Consider the following 12,946-nt stretch of genomic DNA (forward strand, 5'->3'; position numbering starts at 1 on the left):
AGATCTGACTTTGGCACTCTCCTACTCAAGAAATTCAAAATGGAATAGAGAATTTTGAGAATCACTCCATTTTGTTCATATATTTATACACACACACATATATATGCTGTATACACACATATATGACATGCCATGGTACTGTTCTAAGAAACAGCCTACCCCAATCCTGCTATGAAACCCCTAAACCTGAAACTGGGTAAAAGGGTTATTACACCAGGTCAGCCTCCAGCCTGAAGGACCTTGACTCATCAACTTTTGCCCATTCCCCTACACTGTTGCTCACTTCCTGAAACCTATTATAAACCTTGTGTCATTGTTCATGTGAAGAATCTTCGCCTCTTCAGGTGAGATTCTCCTGTTGGCAAACTCAGTAAAACCTAGTTGGTCCAAATTATGTTTCTTGGCCAATCTGTTGTTTTTCTGCCAACATTGACACTTCCTATTGTCTCTATAAGTTTCAAAGTTCAGTCAAATAGTCCTTTTTACTGTTGTTCACACGTAGAACTTCATGTTCTGGGTCCATGCCTTTGCTCTAACCATCCCCCATGTCTGGAGTTCATACCTATCTCACCTCTGCCTTGGAGAATGTATGATTCCTTTCAAGACATAGTTTGTGACTTTTAAAAAGCTTGAGAAATATAATTTTGTAGTAATTAATAATTTTATTAATAATGCTAGTTTTTTATTAATAAAAAAGGTCAGCAGCATTCTCAAATGCCAAAGACCCCTCATAATTAGTTGGCTCACAATTTATACGGCCTTGGAAGAGTAGGTGTTCCTAAGGGTAGTAATCAACTGTGATTGGTTTACAATTAATGTGAGAATGAATATTACAATGAAAAATGGGCCTATTCTAATGAAGGGCTTAGGAGTGTAACTTTGGCTATATCATTTACTTCTTATGTTACCCTCCCCCCTCCGCATCTTGGGCAATCTAATCAAAGAATTCATCCCCATCCAAACCTGAGTAGAACACAATGGGCTTCGCCACTTTAGATTAAATTCCTTGTCAGGTTGGGTGGGATCTGACCACAGTTAAGAAGAAAGTTAATTCAACCTACAGACACTGAGCTTTAAACTGAGGACTTTAGAAAAAGGTGGAACTCTAGATCTTCCCAAATAATAGGTTATTAATAATCAATCCTCTCAAGGTTAGGCACCATCTTCTACAAGTCTCTCCTAATACCCCTAAACTACCCTCTCTAACTACTTTGTATTGTGCATGCATATGCATGCTTATTTATGTATGCATAAATGCTGTTTATATGCATATACACATGCTGTTTTCCCAGTAGAATGTGAGATCCATTTTTGTCTTTGTATTCCCAATACTCAGCATAGTGCATAGCCTATAAAAAGCTTAATAAATGCATGTTTTTTGATTGCTTTATGAATGTAGAAAAACCTTTGTGAAGTATATAGTATATGCCAGGCACTATGGATAGCTCATATGTTGCAATGCTGCTCACAGACAGTTAGAAGATCTTGAGGAAGCCCTCTTGTATGTTGTACAGTTATTTTGTAGGGGTTTGATGAGAGGACATGGACAAGAATTGCACAATAAGAAAAATCATTGCTGAGCTTCACTTGGTACAATTGGAGGGTACTGATGATTCATTGAAATATCAAAGTATTAAATAGCCAATGTATAGAATGCCCTCCTATTTCTGCTTTTCTCCACTTTGTATTACTTACATAAGTCTCTCTAAATTTCTTTTTCTCCCCCATGTTTATAATTTTAATGGCATTGTATTTAATGATCCCATATGCACTTAATTACTCAATATATCTATGTACCAGCCATTCACCAACCTCCTTTAGTTTTCATGAGAAGAATGTATGTGTCATTCATAGTGCTGGAAGAGATTTCAGAATCCATGTTGTCCAACCCTTCATTTTACAAATGAAGAAACAGAAGTCCAGTTTTGTTTAAGGTCATACAGTGTTGGGGGCAGGATTAGAACCCAGGTTCTCTGAAGAACCAGAATATTTTTCACTATACCATGATGTCCCCTTAATGGAAAGATTATGCCTTCCCTGGGAGCCAGACTTAAGGAAGGAAGCCAACATTGCTCTCAAAGAGCCAGGTTGAAGACATATAGAAAAGAAACAATATGGCTAGTCCATGACAAAATGTTTTCTTAGGGAGAGGTTCAAATACCCTGGGAGTTGAAGGGGTGTCCTTCAGGCCTTTACTGTCTATTTATTTGATGGGAAAAGTCCTAGTGTTGTGCTGATGGAAATAGGTTTGTAGAGGGGTCCCACTGGCTGCCCTCCTCCTGACGCCATTTACAGTATTTAATTTCCATTGTTGCCAAGCTGTCAGTCATCTGGTGCACAGCCAGGATTTTTGTTTTGCTTTGAAAGGTCAGGACTTGTTGCTGTCAACAATGTTCTCCATCCCTTATGCAGGCAGGCCCTGCATGAGTACTTTCATGCACCACTCGGGCATCAGGAGGGGAGGCACGAAATATCACCAAGACCCGTCCATCACCAGCCTGCAGCTGCCACTTGGAAATGAAAGAGACTCGTTTCATATTCACAATCAATTTCCTTCTGCCATTGCTGTCGATAACTGCTGGGAGGTCCAATCTTCCTCTCGACAGAAAGGCACTGAGGGGGTGGGGGTGTCAGTTTGAAGATCCTCTGGAGGTAAAAGTCAGTTGTTTGATTCCAAGCCTCCTTGCTGGGCTGGGATTAAGTCTGTTCTTTCGCTAATGAAATGGAATCTAAGGGGCTCAGTATGTTGGGGATTTAAATGGTCCTTTGGAGAAACAATGATAGGCAGTACTAATATCACAATGTGTGTAGAGCCTTGCATTTAAAATTAAACCTTTAGAATACATTTGCAAGAACTCCAAGAACTGTATAAAAATTATCAAAAGCCTAGTAGGGTTCTGAGCACACAGCAGATGTCCAGTTCATATTTGAATGAATTTGACAAATGGAAATGAGCTATTAATAATCACTTTATTTACGGGGAGACCAAAGAGTTAAGATACTCACCCAACTGACATCACAGGACTAGTTATTTTCTCTCTTCAATAGAGAAATTCCTAAGAAGAAGATTTTGAGGAGAGAAATAGCCTGAGAGATGTAAAACTGCTTGAATTTAGGCAGGAAGGTAAAGCTGACAAACTCTTCCTTTGGTTTTGGTCATACATTTTAGAGTAGTAGAAGGTGAAGGTGTTTATGGCAAGGGCAAACTTCCAGTGACATCAGAAGTGGAGTCTTTAATTGAAAGCAATGGATGGGAGTTTCTGTGGTTTGGTGGGCAGAGTCCTGGAGCCAGTGGACCTGTCTTTTCCCCTTGGGTCTGCTGCTGACCAGATGATTTATTTTAGGCAGAACAGGTACCTTATTACCTAGGATAGGTTCCTAATTGACACCTGTGGGTAGAATCACCTTGAAGGATAGAAAAAAACAAGATTGTTTGTTCTATCATCCACCCAGAGACCGAGTCAAAAGTCGGCTTGGAATGTCCTTCCCCCTTGGTCTTCACCTCCACCTTTCAAAACCCCCAAGGTTAACTGCCTTCTTCATGATCACATAGCTAGATACTTCTGACTCTTAAATAAGTATTGTTTTTTCATTTTCAGTATTCTTTTCATACATGAGTCTTCAGGCACATATCCACAAATACGGGAACAGCCATGGGAATTTTTTAGTGACCCACTAGAGGTGAACTATCTGCTGTGAATCTTTTCATGAGGTATCCTTCAATTGGTCATCAGTAGCAAATGCCACTCTGTCCATATCATTCTTCATAAAATGGGTAGAAACTGAACCAGGAACAAGTCCAGATATTGTCAGAATGTCTTCTTCAATTCCAGATTGGGAAACTGCTAGTCTAGGTTGGCTGGAAAATAGAATGAATGAAAGGTAATAAAGTGAAATAAAGCTGAAAAAGTGGGTTGCAGTCAGACTGTGAAGTATCTCAAATGCCAGGTTGAGGAATTTATCTTTTATCCTATAGGCATTTTGTGAGCATTAAAAATCCTTACATTTTATCCTGTTGCTGTCTAGAGACAGAGGCTATTGAAACCGTAGTTAGGATGACAAATGAATGGTCTGTAATATTTTCTCCTTGGATTGTCTCTAAATACTCCACTTAATACTCCATTTGCCTTTTAATACTGCTAACGCTCTCCACTCTAACTATGGATTATTTGGAAATAAATTTACTAATTGGGGGAAACAGAGACCACATTTAAAGGTGCAACTCAGCTCATTTAAGAAATTATATTCTCTAAATAATATTTATTTAACTTTTAGGTTTTATTTAATAATAAAAAATATTCTCTTTATTTCAACTTTCCTTTCCCCTCATTATTGCCATTACACACACACATATACACACACACACACACATATACACACACACACACACACACACACACATCAATTGCTTACCACAATCGAATGAAGGAGAGATTTATTAAGCAAAGTATGTTAGACTAGGCACACCTTACTGGCTTCGTTTCACCAGGCTCTATGGATATTTATAGGATCATAGGACTTTTGAACAGGAAGGTTCCTGACAGACTATTTAGGATCCAACTCCTTCCCACATTACAGATGATGAAACTGAGACCCAGAGAGATTGTTGACTTGTTCAAAGTTGTGTGAGTAGTGAGAGCCAGGATGTGAATCTAGATTTACTGAATAACTCCAAAACTATGGTTCATTCTACCATACCATATGTAATATAGTGATACCCTTCATATGGGCAGCTCAAGAAGGAGGAAAGACACTGGTGAAATGGCCCTCAGGATGTAGGCTGAGCCATTAAAGCAGAGTTGGGAAATATGGAAGAGGTGATAAAATTCATTAGTCATGTCAACTCTCCAATGTCAATGTTGACTGAGCACCTGCCAAGAACTATTACTGGGTATAGTGGAGAGGATGCATGTTTCCTGCCATCAAGACACTTGTTTTATTGTTGAGACAGACACATGATCAAGACCAAAAAGATTCACTAATCAACATAAAATGAATAAAAACTGACATAAATTAAAAAATTGTTACTTAGAGATTACCTCCTCTCAGACAGCAATGGTGAATGACATACTTTAACATGAAGAGGAAAAAAAAAGGTCCCTGAATTTCTTTGTCCAATTTTTTAAAAAATTCATTATCTGTTACTATTTCATAAAATTGAGTTTTTATGTTTTTGAAATAAGTCATCCTTTTTGCGTTCTAACTTTATTGGCATATATTTAGCAAAATAATCTTTAGGAATTGTTTTCATTCACAATTCATTGTGATTTGAATTTAAGAATTTCCTCTTTTTTGTTAAATTAGCTAATGATTTATTTATTTGTCTTTTTACTCCTTTTTTGCTTTCAATTTTGTTAATTCTTTTTTCTATTTCAGGGATCTCTTTTGTGCTTATTATGGATGTATGTCAACTTTCTAATTTTTAACTGCAAATTCAGTTCATTAATATTCTTTTTCTACCTTTGATAACATAAGTGCCATGCAAAATAAATTTGCCTTTAAGAACTACTTTAGCTACATTCTCTCTTTTAAAAAATAACATCTAAACATGGGGTAATTGGTTTCATTACTTATTCTGCTCTTTGTAATTCTGCTTATGTACCTTTCTTGTGCTTCTGTTACTTGGGGTAGTTACAAGTTGAAATTTTTACTTGTCTAGTTTTTCTAGGAATGATTCTGATGTCTCTGTTTGGTTGAAAGTCTTTTTTCATTGACTATCAGGCTCAGATCTGCAGTGTATTCCATTTGAGGATGCAGCTTGCAATTCTTTGCTTCTTGGAATATAGTATTTCATTTCTTTATTCAATTTCTCATGAGTACAGAATAATCTTGTGTCATGTGAATTTTCTTTCCTTTACATTTTGAAGGTCTTTCTGACCACTTGCAAAATTTGTCATCGAAATGATTAAATTTAACCACTTTATATCCTAGAATTTGAAGCACAAGTTATTATTATTAGTTTTCCTGCAGGAATTCTTCCTGACTTCTCTGGCTTAGCTCCTCTCTATGTTCTTGAACTTCTGGCTCATTTACTTGTACCCGTGCTGACTTTCCTGGTGTGGCTTCTCTCCCTGTCTCTCTTGACTTTCAGCTGCTTTAGTTGAGATAGTACCAGTTTCCCTGGCACAAATCTTCTCCATGACTCTGCATGGAGACAACTCATCTGGTTTCCTTAAGAAACCTCTGCTCTCCTCTATCAATTTTTGGCTAATTTTTTGAGCCATTTCTATTTGGAGGTATGAGTTTACATTTGTTCCTTTTCTGTTTTCTTTAGCACTGGTGTTTCTGATATCATTTTCAGACATTTTTGGAGGGTTGTGTAGGAGACCTGGCTTTTCTGACTTTTTGCATCATCATCTTAATTGGAAGTCCATTATATTATCTCAATGGATAATTCATATAGATTTTAGTTAGCAGGGCCTCTTTCTTCATTGTCCTCTGGATTCAGTTCTAATTTCTCTATGCCAGAGACATAATTGCCTTCTTTGATGTGTTGGAGAGTCAAAAGGACCTCAACAAGTGGCTAATGCATGATCTTCCTGGTCATGGGACCTGGAAGTCCTTTCCCTACATTCTATAAATTTTGACATGCTGTGTTATTATTTTCATTTTTTATTAGTGTGAAGCAATGGTCATCAAGCATGATACTGAGTAAAATTAAGAAAGCAGTGTAGTGAAATAATGGGACGTGCCTACCCATCTTCTTTCTGGGTCTTCCTGCTCATCCTTAGCTGCATGTGTGCTGGTTTGCCAAGAGGCTGTAATTCCCTCAGAGTTGTAGGGTTAACCTTGATAGATTGCTACTCTTTTGCACTGTACCCCCTGAGCCCATGGTGGTGTGCTTAGAATTCAGCCAGTTACCCAGCTGATTCTATTACCTTTTAATGCAAACATTTACTAAGCTGAAGGCAAAGGAAGAATCCTAATGTAACGCTCTCCCTACAGGCTTGGGATACCTTCTCCCATCAATGCACACAATGTCTATGGGAAACAATGGGAAGAGAGGTGTGTGCCCAGAGGAACTCCCCACCAACACTCTGGAACTGTGGAGCTTGATGACCTTCTTTTCTTCAGGAATAGTCTGTACCAAGACTGATTAATGTGGTGTCATTGTTGGAGAGCTCTGCAGTTTTGAGCTTGGCTGATCCATGGTTGGACTCCTCTACTGCCAAGCCTGGCTTCTCCTTTCATGGACTGCTTATCTCTTTTATCCTGTTTCTGCTTCTCTGCTGACCTAGGTCTCTCCACCTTTCTGCTAAGGTCTTACTGTGTTCTTTCATAAAAGAGAGAGGCCATTAATCTGCATTTTTTTTTAGAGTTTTCTAGCTCTGTTCCTTTGACTGGACTCTAAGAGGTTTCCACTTCCCAGGTAGGAGGTGATAGTGAAGAGAGAAAGAAATTAACTTCTCCAGTTAGCTCCACTAGGCATAGGTAGTAGTGCAGAGGAAGACATAACCTTTCTTTTACCAGGCTCTGAGATCCATTCTTAGATTCTCCCCTTCCTGGTTCAAAGTAAGGTCTTTTTAGTGAAAGACCAAATTTCTAGCTCATGGTGATTAACAAAACTCTCATTTCAGTCCATTAAGAAACAATTAGGCAATGTACATTTGTCCCATAATAATGTTTGTTATATTAATAACAATGCTTGTTATAAACAGTTATTAGATCCTGGGTCTCCCAATTACAAAGTCCAAAGTCCTCCTGTCAGTCATTTGAAAATTAGTTTCTGGGAAACAAGACTCTGTAGCCATATTTACCCTAAGTGTCTTGCCTAAGAAGCTATTTTTCTCATATATAGTTTCCAGATTTATAGTTTTCATATCTGTCTTTGTTTTTGCCTGATTTCAGTGAGTAAAATGGTCAAAATCTGAAAGGGGCATCCCCTTATGCAAAGAATACATACAAAAAGCAAATGAATACAGAACTCTAGTGTTTGATGAACACAAATTACTGGGGGAAGGTGCCCTTTTCAGTAGGAACTACTGGGGAAACTGGAAGCCATTTTGTCAGAAAATAGATTTAGATGACCAACTTATGTTATATGGCACAGTAAGCTCCCAAAAGATATGAAACTGTGCCGTCCAATCAAACTACCCAAAAATTGTTTTATAGAAGTAGAAAAAAGTAATAACAAATTTCATCTGGAAGAACAAAAGTTTCAGAATATCAAGGGAATTAATGAAAAGAAATACAAGGGAAAGTGGCCTAGCCATATAAGATCTAAAATTGTATTACAAAGCTACAGTCATCATAAATATATGATACTAGCTAAGAAATAGAGTGGTGGATCAGTGGAATATTCAAGACAAGATACAGTAATCAATGATTATAGTAATCTACTTTTTGATAAACCCAAAGACTCCAGCTTCTGGGATAAGAACTCACTATCTGACAAAAACTGCTGGGACAATTGGAAAATAGTATGGCAGAAACTAGACGTAGACCAACATCTTACACCATCTAACAAGATAGTGTCAAAATGGGTACATGATTTAGACAAAAAGGGTGATACTATAAACAAATTAGAAGGGCAAAAAATAGTTTACCTGTCAAATCTGTGAAGAATGGAAGAATTTATGACCAAACAAGAGATAGAGAACCTTATGAAATGCAAAATGGATCATTTTGATTACATTAAAGTAAAAAAGTTTTGCATAAACAAAGGCAATGTAACCAAAATTAGATGGGAAGCAGAAGTCTGGGAAACAATTTTTACAGTCAGTGTCTCTGACAAAAGCCTCATTTGCTAAACGTATAGAGCACTAAGTCAAATTTATAAGAACACAAGTTGTTCTCCAGTTGATAAATGGTCAAAGGATATAAACAGGCAGTTTTCAGAGGAAGAAATTAAAGCTATCTATAGTCATATAAAAATGCTCTAAATCACTATTGATTAGAGAAACACAAATTTAAATGACTCTGAAGTACCACATCACACCTATCAGGCTGACTAACATGACAAAAGAGGAAAATAATAAATGTTGGAGTACATGTGGGAAAATTGGAGCACTAATGCATTGTTGGTAGAGTTGTGAACTGATTCAAAAATTTGGAATTCTGGGGAACAATTTGGAATTATCCCCAAAGGGCTATAAAATTGTGTATAATCTTTAATCTAGCAATACCACTTTTAGGTCTATATCTCAAAGCAATCATAAAAATGGTAAAAGGATCCACAGGTACAGAAATCTTTATAGCAGCACTTTTTGTGGTGGCCAAAAATTGGAAATTGAAGTGATTCCCATCAATTGAAGAATGGCTAAATAAGTTGTGGTATATGAATGTAATGGAATAGTATTGTTCCATAAAACATGATGAGCAGACACATTTCATAAAAATCTGGAAACTTACATGAACTGATGCTGAGTGAAGTGAGCAGAACCAGGAGAAAATCGTACACATAATAGCAACATTGTGTGATTACCAACTTTGATGGATTTAGCTCTTCTGAGTAATGTAATGATCTAGGACAATTCCAAAAGACTCACAATGGAAAATGCTATCCACATCCAGATAAAGTCTAAATGCAGATTGACACATGCTATTTTTCCATTGTGTGTGCATGTGTTACTTTTTTCTTTTTCACAGTTTTCCCCCTTTGGTTCTAATTCTTATTTATATCATGATTAATGTGGAAATATGTTTAATATGACTGTACATGTATGGCCTATATCAGATTGCACACCATCTTAGAGAGGGTGGAGGAGAAGGTGGGAGAAAAATTTAAAACTCAAAATCTTATAAAAATGAATGTTGAAAACTAAAAAATATTTAAGAAAAAGGAAAAAGGAAACCTAAATCTAAATGGTAATTTTTTTTTTAATTAGAGGAAAATAAAAGTTACCTTTCAGATCATAGGTGAAGAATAAAGCATAGTCAAATAAGAAATAGGAAAGGATGCAAGAAATAAAAGAAATTTCTATTATATAAAATTTAAAAAAAACTTTTTCACAAATAAAATTAATGTAGTTAGAATAAGGGGAAAAAAGCTATTCCATGGGAACCAAGCCAGGAGTGGGGGGAACATGTGGAAATCATTGCAATGATAAAAACCAAGAAATATAGGGAATTAGCACAATAAATAAGACTAAGAGCCTTTTCCTGTTGGATAACTGGACAATGGATATTAATAAAGAGTTCTGAGAAGAAGAAATTCAAGCTATCAATAACTAACTCAAAAATTACTTGTTGCTAACAGTTTAGGTAATAGCTAGTGTTGGAGATGCTGTTGTATTAGGTGCCCCAATGCACTGTCGGTAAAGCTGTAACAATTCTGTAAAATCAGTTTGGGCTTATGTAAAGAAAGTTACTAAGCTGCTTATTCTCTGTCCCAACAATTTCAGAGCTGGGTATATACCACAAAGAGGTTACTGATGGAAAAATGAAGCAATGCCCCATAAGGACCTCGGGAGCATTGAAATTTCTGTGAGCATATACAGCTTAGTGTATATATACATGTATATACATCACACATGTACATATATATATATACACACACATATATACATACATACCCACACATACACACATGCACACTGACACATACATGTGTATATACATCTGTACAACACATATGTACACACAACAGAGCTCAAAATAGTCATAGTAGCACCCTTTCTCGAAGCAAAACAGTATAAACAAAATGGGTGCCCATCAATGGAGAAATGGCCAAACATATGTGGTGTATGAATAGAATGGCATGATTGGACCATATAGAACATGGAGGAGAAACATGGGTAAGATGACTGGAAAGGTAGGAAGGATGCAGGCTATGAAGGGTTTTAAATCAAAATAGGGAAAGTTAAAACGAAAACTAGAACCTACATCCAAGGAGTTTACCTTCCTCTGGAGGAGTTTATAATTCCAAGGAGTTTACATTTATATGAACATAGATGAGTAAACACAAGAAATTTGAGGAAAGAGAAGGCATTAATAAGAGGCAGAAGCAGGAGAGACATCCTTAAGATGCCATTGAGTTGTGCCTTAAAGAAAGGTAAGGATTCCAAGGTACAGAGATGAGGAGGGAATTAAAGGAAATAAAAGGTACATGGACATTCAGTAGAATCTATTTTTTTAAAGCTATATGTTACTCAGTACAATCAGCATTGAGCAATTTAAAATGATATTTTCACAGAATTTTATTATGTGGCATAATAGAAAGATCCCTGGACATTTAACAGATGGCTGAATTCTGGCAGAGAGGGGGAGAATTACATCCTCCTTCTTTGAGCCCTGGGATTGTCTGGTCATCTTCTCCATGTGTATATATACTGCTTCACCACCGCTTATTTTTACTGCCAAGTTTACTGTTTTTACAATCTACATCAAATCAATATCGATGCCTGTGGACCAAGCATGGAATGATGAGGTGTGTTCTATATAGCTCATGAGTGCCTTCACCAAACTTATTATCCATCAGTCAACACTGTGAACAGAAAAATGTTACCAGATGTTCTCAAACGACAGGTATTCTTGAACTCAAAAGTGTGGCTTGAGATAAGGGGAGATTTGGAGCCTTTACTGAGTTTTAAATTTCACTTTTCTTAGTTAAAAATACTGCCTTTGCCCACATGTCTTGATGGTAAATAGGAGTAGAGAAGTCAACAAGTCAGTTGTATCTTACATGTCTGTTCAAGGCAATGTTGTTTTCTTTGCTAGCCTTCCCAGGATGGTTTTGAGAATACAGTACATGCTGTGTATAGATGAAATAATGTTTCTTCTTTCTTTGTTACCATAGCTCAAGGATTTCTTTTAAAGTAGAGACAGACAGTTTTTGGTTGTGGATCTTAGAGATGATTCATGAATACATTATACGATTAAATGAGACAACAGAATAGGAAGGGTCTGCATAAGATGGATTTTTCCCCTAGTTTTGTGTCAATATGCAATGAAGGCATTGTATCTGATTTATAGAATCCATAGGGAAGTTGAATAGACATTAATGCAGGGAGAAGTGATTAGATAGGACAGGTTCTTTCAGGATATTAATAGTGTAGGAGGAGGTGGTGGGCTCTGCTTTGGAAGGGTGTGGGAAAGAATGAAAGAGTAAACACAGTACCTTCCTGAATCAGCTGCATTGTCCATTTAGCTCAGGATTCAAGGCTATCAAGGAGCCACTGGAGAGAAGTCAAGGTTATCTCCTCTCAGGATGTCTTCTGTCAGGTCAGACACAAAGACCAAATAACCCCTACTTCTTTTTAGAGTTCTATGTCCATTAATTTATCTTAATCCTTTATGAATTCATTTATCCTTTTAGCCTGTGGGCCAGGAGGAAGTTGCTTTTCATTGTTGAGTGTATAAAAAGACGGTCTAACTCCTTCCAAGAAATTGTAGGCTTCTCCATTGACTAAGATTTGGTGCATTTTCTTCCAAAGTGACTACAGCTTAAACCCAAGACACCCAGCAGGGGGGATTTAGGATTTGCAAAGTTCTTTCCTCACAATAAATCCTTGAGGTAGGCAAGGAAAGTATTCTTATTTTCACTTTACACATAAGGAAAACTCAGAGATATTAGGTGATTTGCCCAGGGTCATCCAATGAACAAGTAGAATTTAAGTCTTTGGCAACTCAATGCAAATCCAGGACCATACTGATTCTTTCTGGGAAAGAACAAGGTCTTTTGGGGCTAGTAGATATCTTAGATTGACTCCTTTTGGTGTAAAGCAGCTCAGGTGTAGGTGCTCATTTTCTCCATTATTATTCTGCTTCCCTTAGCTATGCTGTGGAGTAGGAATCATAAGATTTCAAAGCCAGACTGAAAATTAGAGATCAAAGGGGTGATATAAAGCAACCCTCCAATCTGCTAAACTAAGGCTACTTCCTATGCATGTAGGCATGTGAACTTTTGCTCTGTGGGGAGAGACACATTCTCTGCTCCATGGCTAAAGGACATAGATGCATGACCAGAAATGTGGATCCCTGTGACACAGCACTGTGCCAAAGAGAA

Source organism: Notamacropus eugenii, chromosome 1, assembly GCF_028372415.1.
Source record: "Notamacropus eugenii isolate mMacEug1 chromosome 1, mMacEug1.pri_v2, whole genome shotgun sequence".
Classification (NCBI taxonomy): Eukaryota; Metazoa; Chordata; class Mammalia; order Diprotodontia; family Macropodidae; genus Notamacropus; species Notamacropus eugenii.